Raw genomic sequence first — 12908 nt, 5'->3', positions numbered from 1 at the left:
CACACACCCCCTTCCCCCCCACACACATACTCGGAAGAGAAAAAAGCTATGATTTATCGCGGGCAGCAGCTTAAACAACAGCACTCTCTCACAAACGCACAATGGCAGCCGCGGCGGCCGCCGCCGCGCGCTGACACCCCGCCTCACTATAAATCAAGAGAAGTAGCTGGTGGAGGGAGAGCAGGAGGGGGAGGAGGGGGAGAGGGAGGGATGGATAGAGAGAGATGTAGAGGCAGACGCGAGATGATGGGAGAAAGATGGAGGAGAATATCCAAGTGCTTCTTAAAACATAAACAGCCACCGGCGAGCGCGCGCTCGCTCTCGCTCTCTCTCTTTAGCTCTCTCTCTCTCTCTCTCTCTCTCTCTCTCTCTCTCTCTCTCTCTCTCTCAGCAGCAACCCGCTAAAAACAATGGCTGATGATGATGATGGTGATGGGTGGCGGTGGTGGTGGGGTGGTGGTGGTAAGGGCGACGTGTAAACAACACCGCGGCACCACAACATGCACGATGATGGCGTGATGGGTGGATATTAAGTCGGGAGACATATTTACCAGCAGCCAGCTTTTTAAAAATAGCTCGTGATTCGATTCAGTGGGAGGGCTGCGACGAGCAGGAAGCAGGCGAAGAAGAAGAGGAGGAGGAGGGAAGTAGTAGTAGTAGTAGTAGTAGTTGTAGTATAAGGAGGAGAAGAAGGAGGAGAAGGAGCCGCGCGGTTTCCCCCCATGCAGTCCCCCCGCCGCTCCGCTTCCGCAATACTCACAGTGTCCACAGCGACCCGCAAGACGCGCGCACGTCCAAATTTGTTTTATTGCAGCCTCCTTCTCTCTTTTCTCTCCCTCACTCACTCACTCACTCACTCCCCCCTTCTCTCTCTCTCTCTCTCGCTCTCTCTCTCTCCTCGGCGTCCCCTCTTCTTCTCCCCCTCTATCTTCCTCCCTCTCCTTCCTCCCTCGCTGCTATAGGGGGGCTCGCGAGTGTGTGTTTTCCTTTTTTTTCTCCTCCTTCACCCCCCCTCTCCTCTACTGAAAGGACACACACTTTTCCACGTCACACGCGCACACACACACACACACACACACACACACACACGCACGGAGGCAAAAGCAACCGAGTCTTACATACATTTTTCTGACGAGCGCGTATCTATTCTGCGATGCATTATTTAATGAATCGCGTGACGGGGGAGTGGTGTGTGTGTGTGGTGTGGGGGGCACCTCTGCGCTCGTGGGGCCTCTCACAATACTGTTGTGCGATGATTAAAAAAAAAAAGTACAAACAAATAACAATAAACAAAACGCATGATTAAGCGCGGGCAGCAGCAGCTTCACTTCTCAGCCGACTGTCGCGTTAACCTGTGTATTTGCCGTAAAGTGTGAGGTGGAGCAGGTGGAGGTCTAAGGCCCCGTGTGACGGATGCTCGGGGGAGAGAACTGTAAAATATGATCGTCACCCACCAGGTTTCGTTTTTTTTTGTTTTTTCTTTCTTTAAAAAAAAATGAGCGCACGCCCCGCACAGTTTGAGCCGTATTGCTCACTGTCACGTCTCTCTCCGCGCGCCGTTAGTCTGTCGACCGAGGAGGGAAACTCCTCTTCTGTGTCGCTCCTGTCGTTATTTTTCAGCACAAGAGGAGACGCGTCAAGCGTTTTATGTTTCACCTGGAGTTAAACTGAATGTTTAAGCGTCTGAAAGGACAGCAGGAACGAAATAAAATCAAAATATGTGGCAGCACATTTTCATTTTTTGCACAATTAGTTACCGATTTTTATTTATTTAATTTTTTTTAAAGATGTCCACAGACTTTCTTTAACCGATAGAATCAGAGGCGGAAAAAATGCTCGGAAACTGAGCTGATCGATTATTTTATTCGTCTAAGTTTTAACCGGTGGCTGGCTTGCCAGCTTTGATTCGTTTAGTCGAAATGAGGTGGACCAATTTATTAGGAATCTATCCGGGAGACTCGGTTTGGGAGACAAAGACAGAGAGGGAGAGAGAGGCATCATCGGGAGAGACAAAAAAAACCCCGTTGCGAGGCCACGGAGGGCAACAACAATAGGACGTCGGAATATTTCTGGCGCTCGCTCTCCCGGTGTCACGAGTCGAGCTTTCCCGCAGGAGAACAATGGCAGCCTGGTGGCTGGAGTGGAGAAGAAAGTGTTGCGGCTGGAAGGAGAGAGAGAGAGTGAGCGAACCTCTAAGCTGGAGGAAGCGCTTCAAGGTCAAACAATAGGGCCGCGCGTCACAACAACATGGGATGAGCGTGTGCGCGCAGCAAACAAAGCCACAGTCTCCCACCCTGTTTGTTTCTTTGCTTGTTTGTTGTTGTGTCTTTGTAGTCGTTAACGATGATATTTCACCCCGCTGAGTGACGAATAAAATGGAATATCTGACGCAATTACGCGTCAGAAATCGTTGGAACGAGTTTAAAAGCAAAAACTCAGAACAAGACAATATCAATAAACCAGAGCAGTAAAAAAAAAAAATCCTGTATCGTCACTGAAACACTTGATGGTGATTTTTTTTTATTCCTCGTTTTTTTTTTTTGGAACATTATAAAAGCAGCGCCGCTCTTTTCAAAGCGCTGGATCCCCTCCCGATCCGCTAAATTTCTTTATTTATTCTCGAGCGCCTTCCTCTCGGCGAGGTTGTTTTTTTTAACCCACAACAAGATTGAAATCAAACATTTGCGGCGGCGATGATGGCGTCTGTAATGACGACCATAAATTATAGCAGCCACAGTGTGAAACAACAGCTGAGATAAGTAGCGGCGGCGGAGACTCTGTATGGGCCCCTGCCTGCACGACGACAATGCGGCAGCGCCGCTGCTCACATTGGCGCAGCAGCTTGCACGCACTCGTCCAAACATCCGAATTATGATGCGTGCAGGCTCGTCAGCGAACCGCAAATTAATGCCGTGCGCAGCCAGCGCTGGAACTGTGCACATGTTAAAAGCCTTTCTTTTTTTTTGTTTTGTTTTGTTTTGTTTTGCTATTTGAACCGAAGCGCTCCATCATGCAAAACCGGCTGCCGGCCTCCTGCATTTGCATCAGCTGCTTGCGCATTTAATGGTCAAAGTCACGGCGAGAGAAACTAAACGCAAAGTAATCCGCGGTGGTAAACAAATATTTTTGTATTTTAATTGTTGCACGATTCTAATAATATTATATATTTTTTCCATGATTTTTTTTAAAATTGGTGCGAATGTGTGAATGATGACTCAGCCGCGGCGTTGTTTTAACATGTGATAACGGAGTGTAAAAGTGCTGCTTATTAGAGTGATATTGGGAATTCTTTGGGGCTTCTTCGCTGCCTTGCTCCGTGATAGATGAAGACAGGTAGATCCCCCCCCCCCTCTCCCCATCCCTCGTTAATGATTAACACGAGTCTGAATTAAAGAGAGGCCAACTGAAAATGTCTCTTTGTTCAAATGTACAATGGCCGTAAAATTAAAGTGTCCGCTACGTGATTAAGCGGGGATGAATTGGGCCGAGTAGAGATGATTCAAATGCAGCGGTGTTTGGTGAGCGATCCAGCCCGGTGGTGTTGTTTTTGTTATTATACTGTAACCAGTTGTGACTCTATGTGGGAGCTCTGTAGAGGTAACGGACAGTGAGAGAGAAGGAAAGAGATTGATTCAGCAAGCCCCGACATTTCGCCTTTTTTCTTTCTTTTTTTTTTATTTTTATACCGGGGCTCGTAAATCTGTCTCTCCGTGGCAGGACGCGCACAAGCGCTTTTTGAAAAATATTCCTCTGCCCGGCGCGCCGTGAGGTCTTCCCCCTGTTGGCGGCCCGCAGCTCAGACGTCTCCCGGCCCGCTGTCACGACGACACCTCAGTCACCTCTTCGCTTTACGCTTACATTATCTCGTAAACTTTTCTATTAATAATAATAACGGATGGAATCAGTCGCAGTTGAATCATTTCCAAATGGAAAAATAATGTCAGGGTGAAGTGGCTTATTTTAAGTGGGTCTCTGTATGTACGGGTCGCTGTTGAATTATCATCCTTATTATGATTAGCTGGGCGCGTGATTGATAACAGAGCCGCGTTTGAAATATGACGACTTTACAGTTCGTAGAAGTGTTTAATAGGCCGCCGTGTTGTCAGACTTGACAGGATCAATGACCGCAGAGCGATGTTCAACCTGCCTCACTATTGTTATTATTTTTATATTTATAGAAAGCTGGCGAGAGCCCGCTGAGCTACAGTGCGGATCAATGACGCTCAATATGTCTCATATTTATTTTTGCCTTCACGTCGAACCTCCGGATCGTTTAGTGCGTCCCAAAATCTGAAAGTGAAAATTTGCTTTTCTTTCCTTTTTTTTTTTTTTTTTTTTAGATCACTGAGCACGTTTAATTCTTTCCAAATCTGTCTTGCTTTGTCACTTTTACATATTTAGAAAGAAAATACTGGTGGATTATTTTGTATGTTTTAGTTGCGACCGCTGTTCCCTTCCTATGCTAAATATTCAAATGTTTGATTTGCTTCTTATTAATCAAATGTAGAAATGCAAAACGTTCCGTTGGCCTTCCTGAAGCAATGAAGCGAGGGTATTTTTCGTTGTTGGGGGGGAAATGTTCCTCGTCGTTTAGCGATTGCATAGTCACGTGACTATTTTTTTTGCTCGTCCTTACAGATCAGAGTCGTCGCAGCCAGTTGGGTATTGATGAGTGAAAGGCAGATGGGGGTCAGAAGGGCTTTTGTTGCAGTATCAATACGCTCGCCGCGGCAGCCTAATCCTCCGCCATTAGTCACACAGGCCGCGGAGGCCCTATTTATCATTCACCTCCAATACGGATATGAGCGAGCGAACAACCGGCGAGACCGTCGTGTCTCCGTTTAGCAGGTGCGACACCCGGGCGTCCAAACAGCGGAGAGGGTCCATGCACAGCCTCCGCCCTATTTATCGTAGTGGGGGGATTCGAAAGATGAATATAATGATGATCGCATTCGTTTGTAGGTTTTGTAGGTTATTGATGTGATGATGGGGTATCGGCTGACAACAATATATTCCTTCAATCCATCCATCCATCCATTTCCAATACCCGCTTCTTCCAGCACTGAGGGTCACGGGGTTCTGCTGGAGCCTCTCCCAGCTGTCTTAGGGCGAAGGCAGGGTGACACCCTGGACAAGTGCTGGCCAGTTCATCACAGGGCCACGTAGAAAGACAAACAACCATAAGCACTCACATACACACCTATGGGGCAATGTGGAGTTTCCAATTGACCTCACGTGTATGTTTTTGGACTGTGTGAGGAAGCCGGAGAGAACCCACGCAGACACGGGAGAACATGCAAACTCCACACAGAAAGGTCCCAGGCCTGGGAATCGAACCCTCGACCTTCTTGCAGTGAGTCACTGCGCCACCGTGTCGCCCAACAAAATAGTCCCTTAATTTGTAAAAAAAAAAAAAAAAAAAAAAAAGAAGAAGAAGAAAAAGGTTTTCCACTTTACAAACAAAGTAGCCTCGTCTGTATTAAACGCGCTGATTTAATGCGTATGAAAAACTTTACGGCCAACGTCTCGCGACCACATCGCCGGAAAACGGGCCGCTCGTGCGAAAACAAACGGCGCGTATACGCACACGTCGCAAACGCGCTTTTCTACACTCGACGCACGTCCACGCTTAAATGGCCCTCTGCGTGTGCGTACACGCGCGCGCGCGGCGGCCGGCAGCCAGCCTGGCAGCCATATATCTCTCGTGACGACCTCCTCCCGCAGCCCGCGCGCCTCCACCGTGACCTCCTCTGCCCCTTCCTCGCGCTCTCCGGAATAATAAATTTTCTCTGGGCAGAAACGCGGCCGCGAGAGGAAAGGGTGTGTGTGTTTGGCGGGGGGGTGGGGGTGGTGGTGGGGGGGGGTACGAGCGATTTGTCTGGCAATTAGCAAAGCACCACGAGGCTCACCACTTTGCCAGACAGACAGACAGAAAAGAGTTCTGCATCCCGTGCCAGCCTCACGGGCACACGCACAAGCACGCACACACACACACACACACACACACACACACACACACACACACCAGGCAGATATACATATTTGGTGCCTATATTAAAGCGGCCAGGCTCCACCAGCTGATGAACCAATGCCTCCAAACATTAACAATGACAGCACAGTGGAAGCCTCCTCTGTGTAAACCACAGGTCAGAGAGAGAGAGAAAGATGGCTCACATCTGCATGGACAGCCCCCCCCCCCCCTCCCCTCTTTCTGGCTGCTTTTACTTAACAGTTATTTAAGTGCTAATCCCGCTGAGATTACAGGCGGGCAGGCGAGCCTCCACCTCTTCAACAAGGTGGGGGGGGAGGGGGGGGGGAGTGCGGAGAGCAGCAATAAAAAGCGTGCAGAAAATGCCAGAAAAAGCCAGATCAATATGCAAGAGGAGCAGAAATCGCAGAATTAGATCTGGGCGGGCGTTTGTGCAGCGGCAGGACGTTTAATTTCACCACGGGGTTTTTAATGAACCCGCGTGAATTCAGAAATTAGATTCTCTCTCCATTCAAGCTTTTCCTTTTCTCTTTCTTTTTTTTGTCACGCTGAGAAACTTAAAAAAGAAAAGAAGTGTTCCGCCGCCGCATTATGATGGCGCCGGAGTAATGTTCTCATTTCCCTCGGTATGCACCCTGACATATATTTATGTAATAGGGAGCCCTGTAATATCACATCACCTGAATGCAGCATTTTTCACCAAAGTGCGTTGTGCCGCCGCCCTCCAAGCGCATTCGAATGCGCTCTCAGCGACGCGGTTTTCATCCTCTTATGCGCTGCGAGCTGCGCCACCCCTTTTATTAATGCACAGCAGCCCATTATGCAGCACTACAGCTCGGGCTTTCACTTTGCCTTTATTCATCTACCGTTCCAAATTTCATAAGAGGGAAAGACGTATTGTTTTGCTGCTTCGCTACGGCAGCCCGAGCCAACTTTCCTTCCCAGTGTGTTTCCTGCACTACAACCACTAATCTGCCAATATTTTGCTTCAGATTTTCAGTTTAGAATTACTGGTTTCATTTCAGCTGATGCAATACTCTGACGGTCGTGTTTAAAGGCCCAGTTTGTAACTTCCAAAGGATGTCATTGGCGTGGAATGGGACAGAACATGTGTGGTTTTAAGATGATGAAGTCAAAAAAAGAAAGAAGTCATAAGTTGCTAAATATAATAATTGTTACATTTTTATTATCTGAGGGTGTTTATATTACAGCGGAGGTAAGACCAGCGACATATAAGGCTAGAGTTTAATTTGACATTGCTTCCAATTGTTTCTCTCTCACCTTTTCATGCTACTGAATCCTACACACTGAACCTTTCAAACCCCTTGTCGCTATCTTTACCATCTCTCCATTTTGTAGAGGACATGTTTTGTGTTTTCTTTGTAATCTCAGGTCAACCAGAAAAACACCCTGACCGAACTCCTGCAGTGATACCTCCCTGCCTACAGGGGGCCACGTGGTGCAAAATGGCTGAAAACTGACTGTTATGTTAAGTTATTCTTTGCAAGTTATGATTCAATTCTTCGACCGATTGCGAGAGCCCTGTGATGAAACGCTAAGATGTCTTGGAAATGCCCTGGTGCTGCACTGCACCCTATCTACAAATACCAAAACCCAAAGACACACTACCCCCCCCACCCCCCACCCCCCGCCCTCCCCAAGTGTAAAGTAGACGTCTGGATCTCCCGACTGCCTTCAAGGCACTGCCACGGTGTTCTCGTGGAGAAAGCTGCTTTTCTTCTCTTCATCGACTGGATTAATCGTTGACTTATTGTTGGCACCAGACTCGTTGCTCCCTCGAACGCCGGCTCGCAGATGTAGCCACGATTAAAAACAGTCGCGGCGGTTTTGTTTCATTGAATCTTGAAACATTTGGCACAGCGATACCACGAAGATATTGACAGAGCGGAACGCTGAACAGATCCGCTCCGCTCTCGGCTCCCGTCTGCCGTCCGAATGCCCAATCTCAGGTATCACATTTGCATAACAGATGCGGTGAACCCCCCCCCGAGGTGACGCAACCTCTGACCTTTCGTCTCCTTGGCTGCTGGTTAGACATTGAAACCGGTTGTCCTACTGTAGCTCTCACCGTCAGATAATTAATACGTAACCGAAATTGAAGGAACGTTGAACTGCTAGTGGAGCAGCTGGGAAGGGTTGGGGTTGGGGGGGTAGGAGGGGGAGGGGGAGGGGGAGACAACCTGTAAAAAAAAAAAAAAAACCTAGCTAGCGGCGAGACAGCCGCGTGGCTCAGCGCGTCGACCGTAAAGTGTAAATACGCCACGCCGCTCTGTCTCCCGCCACTAAGACAACAAATAGATCCCAGCGGTTCGGTCGCTCTGGAGATACGAGATAGCCCTGCTGCACGAGCACGACGTCTTGTTTTGAGAGGCCGCCCCGCCTCCCCTTCGGCGCCGACGCAGCTTCAAAGCGACGCTGACAGCCACGTTTCAACGCCCGAAAATTAAAAAATGAGGAAGCCACCATCGCCGAGTGCAAGGCGGGACGGAGGGGCCATTGGGGGCGGGCGGGAGGGGATCGCTTACACGTGTCTCGCGTGTGTCACGCAGGATGCAAACGACGGCGGGCACCGCGCTAAGCGTTCAATCTCGTGGTTACACAAACAACACAATGGTGTACATGCACAACGTGTTCATTGTGGTGAAGGTTAAATCAAAAATGATCAAAAGCTTCCCCCCACTGCCGCCGCCGCTTATGCCACGGTGCGTTTGAGCGATCAGCGCTGCAAAACCAGGCAACATACACACACACACGCACACACACACACACACACACACACACGCACACGCAGGTCGGATTACCGGGCTGAAAAACGAGCGCCGGCCGGTGTGCCAGCGAATAATGGTTGGCGGCAGCTCGCTAAATTGCACGTAATCCCTCTTACAGTAAAACTAGGAGTGTTGTATTGCATCTGCATACTGGCGGCTGTGAATCGGCCCCCTTGTAATGAAAACCGTGAAACAATCCCCTGTAAGCCTCCATTGAACGCAGCGTGTAAACATGCTCGGGCAGTTTAGGAGGATTTCAGGCTCTGCTTACACTGAGGCCCCAGTCTGTCCAACGCGTCCATCACTAGATATACACAGGCCCCTCACTTCCAGCCTGGCAGAGAGGCCTGGCTGACCATTTCAGATCTAGTAACATTTTTTCATGTATTTAAAGTCAGCCTTGCATGATGACTATAAAATAACTCCTAAAACTACAGAAAAATCTTGTGTTTAGCCCTCTGTTTACAGCCTGCATCAGAGCATTTTTTTCATGTATTTAAAGTCCTTTATTATATAATATTTGGCCTTGCCTAATGTCTATAAAATAACTCCTAAAACTACAGAAAAGTCTTGTGTTTAGCTCTCTGTTTACAGCCTGCATCGGAACTTTTTTTTTTTTTAACTTCCTGCTAAATCTAATGCTAGCTAGATTGTAGCTTGGAGCTTTCCGTTTTTAGCACTCCATCTAACATTCCATTTTAGTTGTGACAGACTGGAGACCGTGTGTGCAGTTCAGCATCTTGTTCGTGGCAATATTTGGAGACTATATATCTGTGACATAGGTATATAGTATAGTATAGATACTGACGCGCTTATTTGTTATCTAACGGTGTTAGCTTGATGGCGGAGTGCATGTTTAATAGAGTTTTGATTCCTTTTACAGAATTGCTAATCATAGTTTGCCAAGTACCTAGTTTGCTAGTTGCCATGTGGAGTTGTGCAATGTTTGTACAGTGGTTCGCCTACGTGACATTTGAATTATATGGCAATACTGTAAAGAGTTGATAGTGATTATATTTTGTTTGTATGTTTTACTACAGTTTTTTTTTTTTTAAGTTGAGAGTGGATTCAACCACACTGTTCAAGATGGAAATGAGTAAAAAAAAAAACAACCTTAAACTTCCATTGGATCATCTCACATGTTAACTATCAAGCGAAGACAGAAAGGGCTGGTTTCTAGATTGCATGCACTTTCTGCAAAGTGGAGCGAGTAAAGAGGACGTGGATGTGCTTTTCTCATTTTCATTTTAACAGGCAAAGACACTTATGACAAAAATCCACTCGTTCACAATTGAATTGTTGATGGCTAAAGTTAATTTTTGCATCAGAACTCTGACATGAGGAGGGAATCCATCACGAATCAGGGGGAAGAATATTGTTTTAAGTGAAGTTTGTGAACATGCCCCCCCTCTCCGCCACTACACCCACACACCCACACACACACACACACTTCAGTCCAGTCTCAGCACAGCGACCATCAATCCCCACCTCAGACTGCACTGGCCTGCAGCTGACCTCCCCTGCTGCCGCCCAGGTGGTTAACTTGCCTGTCTGTCTAGCTGTCTGCCTCGCTGGTGGGAGCGGAGATATCAGCGCCGTGCCCCCGGGTTACAGTGCCCCAAACTCGGGCCTGTTATGACTAAGTGGCCCGGGGGGGCCCCGGAGGTCTGGGAATGTCTGAGTGAGGGGAGCGGGCGGAGGAGAGTCCGGCAGCACTGCGAGGTCAAGGGGGGTGCGGGGGTGGGGGTGGGGGGGTATGAGTGCTGGTGGTAGGGAGTGGAGGGGGGGGCACGGGTCAGCCTCTGGCTTCAGAGTCAGTGGACCTCATCGGTCAGGGGAAAAGAAAAAAGCCTGTGTCCCCTGGTTGAACCCTCTGCGGCCGCAGCGCAGTGCTGCCCATCGATTAGCTTCTCCTGCCGCTCTGCCTCCCCTTCAATACCGCCTTCATTTTCTGCCCCTCGCTCGCTTCTTATTTTCACGCATCACCGCCGGAGCTCCTTTTAAAAACCAGAACCGCTGTTTTTTTTTTTGTTTTTTTTTTTTCAATTTTAATCGCTGCCGGATTGATTTCTTCAAGGGTTCACACAGAAGTGAGTGCGCGTCCCGAGGCCGCGTCCCGGCTCAGCGGATCACCGGCGGCCCCTGAGTGGCTCACAATCGCCGGCGATCGTTCGCAGTTGTTCATTTGAGGAAGACGAAGGGGGGGGGGAAAGAAAAAAAAACGCCGCGTCGATCGTTTGTTTTCCGGCCAAATTGTTTTCGGAGCGCAGCGTGCGAGGACATCCATTAACCAACCAACCAGCCAGCCAGCCAGCCAGCCTGCGCTCCTCCAACTGCTTTTAATTTTTCTCCCTCATCATCCTCCTCCAACGCCGCTTCCTCCTGCATCGCTCCAGTATAGCGCGCAGTATTATTCATACTCCTGCCGTCTCCGCATAGCCTCTTTGCACCTGGCCGACAAAGCAAGAACGCGCGCGTATACGCATTACCCCGTCTCATTAAAAATAAATAAATAAATAAGTAACGTAGGCCTTTGCCGCAGCAACACTTTATAACCGCAGAAGCCCACAGCCAAGACAACATACATAATAAGCTGCGGGTGGAGCAGAAATGATTCACGTGGGTCACTCCCTCGTTCATTCATTAGGGCAGAGAATATTCGTGGAGTAATAGGCCCGGGTGCGTGCGCGTCAAATTGCTAATCCTTATGCCTAATGGCGTTTACAGATTAGATTCTCCAGCAGACCTTCAGAAATTATATATATATATGTTTTAAAAATATATAATAATATCAATAAGACGTATTTGTATTGGTACACAAGCTAAAACCTAAAAATACTGCGCGTAAAAAAAACACACACAAAACACAACAGATGCTCGAGGCCTCGCGAGCATAGCAGACACTCGCTGAAGTGACACCGACGCAGATGCGCAAACTCCACAAAAAAAACAACAACCCCGCAGGCCCCGTCACTGTTAGTAACAGCCTCGCACGCAAACAAACCAAAAGTCCCCCGGCAGCTTGAAATCAAAGCCCACCGGCCTGACCTCAGCAAATGCGCAGGGGGGCAATAAAACCATAAAAGCGCCACGCGCGCCAAGCATCAAGGAGAAGTAGGAGAAGATGAAGAGATGAATGAGAAGGGGTTAAAGATAGAAGTAAAAACGCAACACAGCACAAACTCACGGGCCTCTTACCTCGGAAGCTGCCGCTTCTCGCGACCTCTGGGCCATCCTCGTGCTTGTCGTCGTCATCGTCGTGGCTCCCTGGACTGCTTTGCTGCTGCATTCATTTTCCCTCTGGAAGCCTTTTCCCACTTCCCGAAGAGGAAGAAAAAACTTTTTTTTCTTCTTCCTCTAATGGTCGGATACTTGTGGCGTGTTAAAAAAAAAAATAGCTTGCTGATGGGTGGGGAGGGAGGGGTGAGGTGGATGTATATGTGTATACTTGTGTGTGTGTGTGTGTGTGTGTGTGTGTGTGTGTGTGTGTGTGTGTGTGTGAGAAACGGGGGGGGGGGGTCTTCCAAGTGTCTACCAAGACGTCTTCTTCTTCTTCTTCCCTCCTCTTGCCCGCTTGCGTGCTCCTTCGCCCCCCCCCCCCCTCCCTCTTGTCTTGTAGCAGAAGGGGTCTTGTGTGTGGCTGCCGGGTGACAATAGAGAAAGAGGAGAAGGAGAAGAAGAAGTGTTTAAAAGAAGAACCCCAAGAAGTGATTAATGATTTTTTTTCTTGCATAATTCTCGCATTTTTCTTGGGCCGCTTCTTGTCCCGTCCAGAAAAGTCATGCGGGTGTGTGTGTGTGTGTGTGTGTGTGTGTGTGTGTGTGTGTGTTAGCAGAGGGGTGGGGGGCATCTTCTTGGAAGAAGAGAAAGGGGGGGGGGAATCTGTTCACATTCACAGAGACGGCAGAAGGCCTCTTTGATAAAGAAAGAGGGGCTTGAAGGGGAGGAGAGGGAAAAAATATATAAGGATTCTTCTTTGGGTTTTATTGTGCGCGCGCCGTGTCACCCCTCGCGTAAAATTCATTTATTTCAACCTGGACTCTGCGAACACTCAGGGGGGCTGCAGGGGTTATTGTTAAGCCACATTAGTGTGTGTGTGTGTGTGCGCGCGCGCGCTCGGATTCTCCAAT

The 12908-nt window shown here is 48.6% G+C and overlaps 1 protein-coding gene across 4 annotated transcripts in view; it reads right to left on the bottom strand.

Annotated features, from left to right (window-relative positions):
- The window catches only part of hoxb3a (homeobox B3a), a 57334-nt gene that overhangs the window by 31370 nt on the left and 13056 nt on the right, over positions 1-12908 (bottom strand). For 2 of the 4 annotated variants that reach the window (XM_076023647.1, XM_076023654.1), the window contains exon 1: positions 11977-12233. The exons of 1 other annotated variant lie outside the window; for it this stretch is intronic. The gene's annotated coding sequence lies outside the window, so the exon portion shown is untranslated. Of the gene's footprint in view, positions 1-760; positions 916-11976; positions 12234-12908 lie in introns of those variants that run through there. One more of the 4 variants, XM_076023648.1, reaches the window with a different exon arrangement.

The sequence above is a fragment of the Nelusetta ayraudi genome, unplaced genomic scaffold, assembly GCF_046127955.1.
Source record: "Nelusetta ayraudi isolate G7.1 ecotype Tasmania unplaced genomic scaffold, CSIRO-AGI_Nayr_v1 ptg000016l, whole genome shotgun sequence".
NCBI classification, from domain to species: domain Eukaryota; kingdom Metazoa; phylum Chordata; class Actinopteri; order Tetraodontiformes; family Monacanthidae; genus Nelusetta; species Nelusetta ayraudi.
Note: the sequence above shows the minus strand (reverse complement) of the source record. Positions and strands in the feature narration are given on the sequence as shown.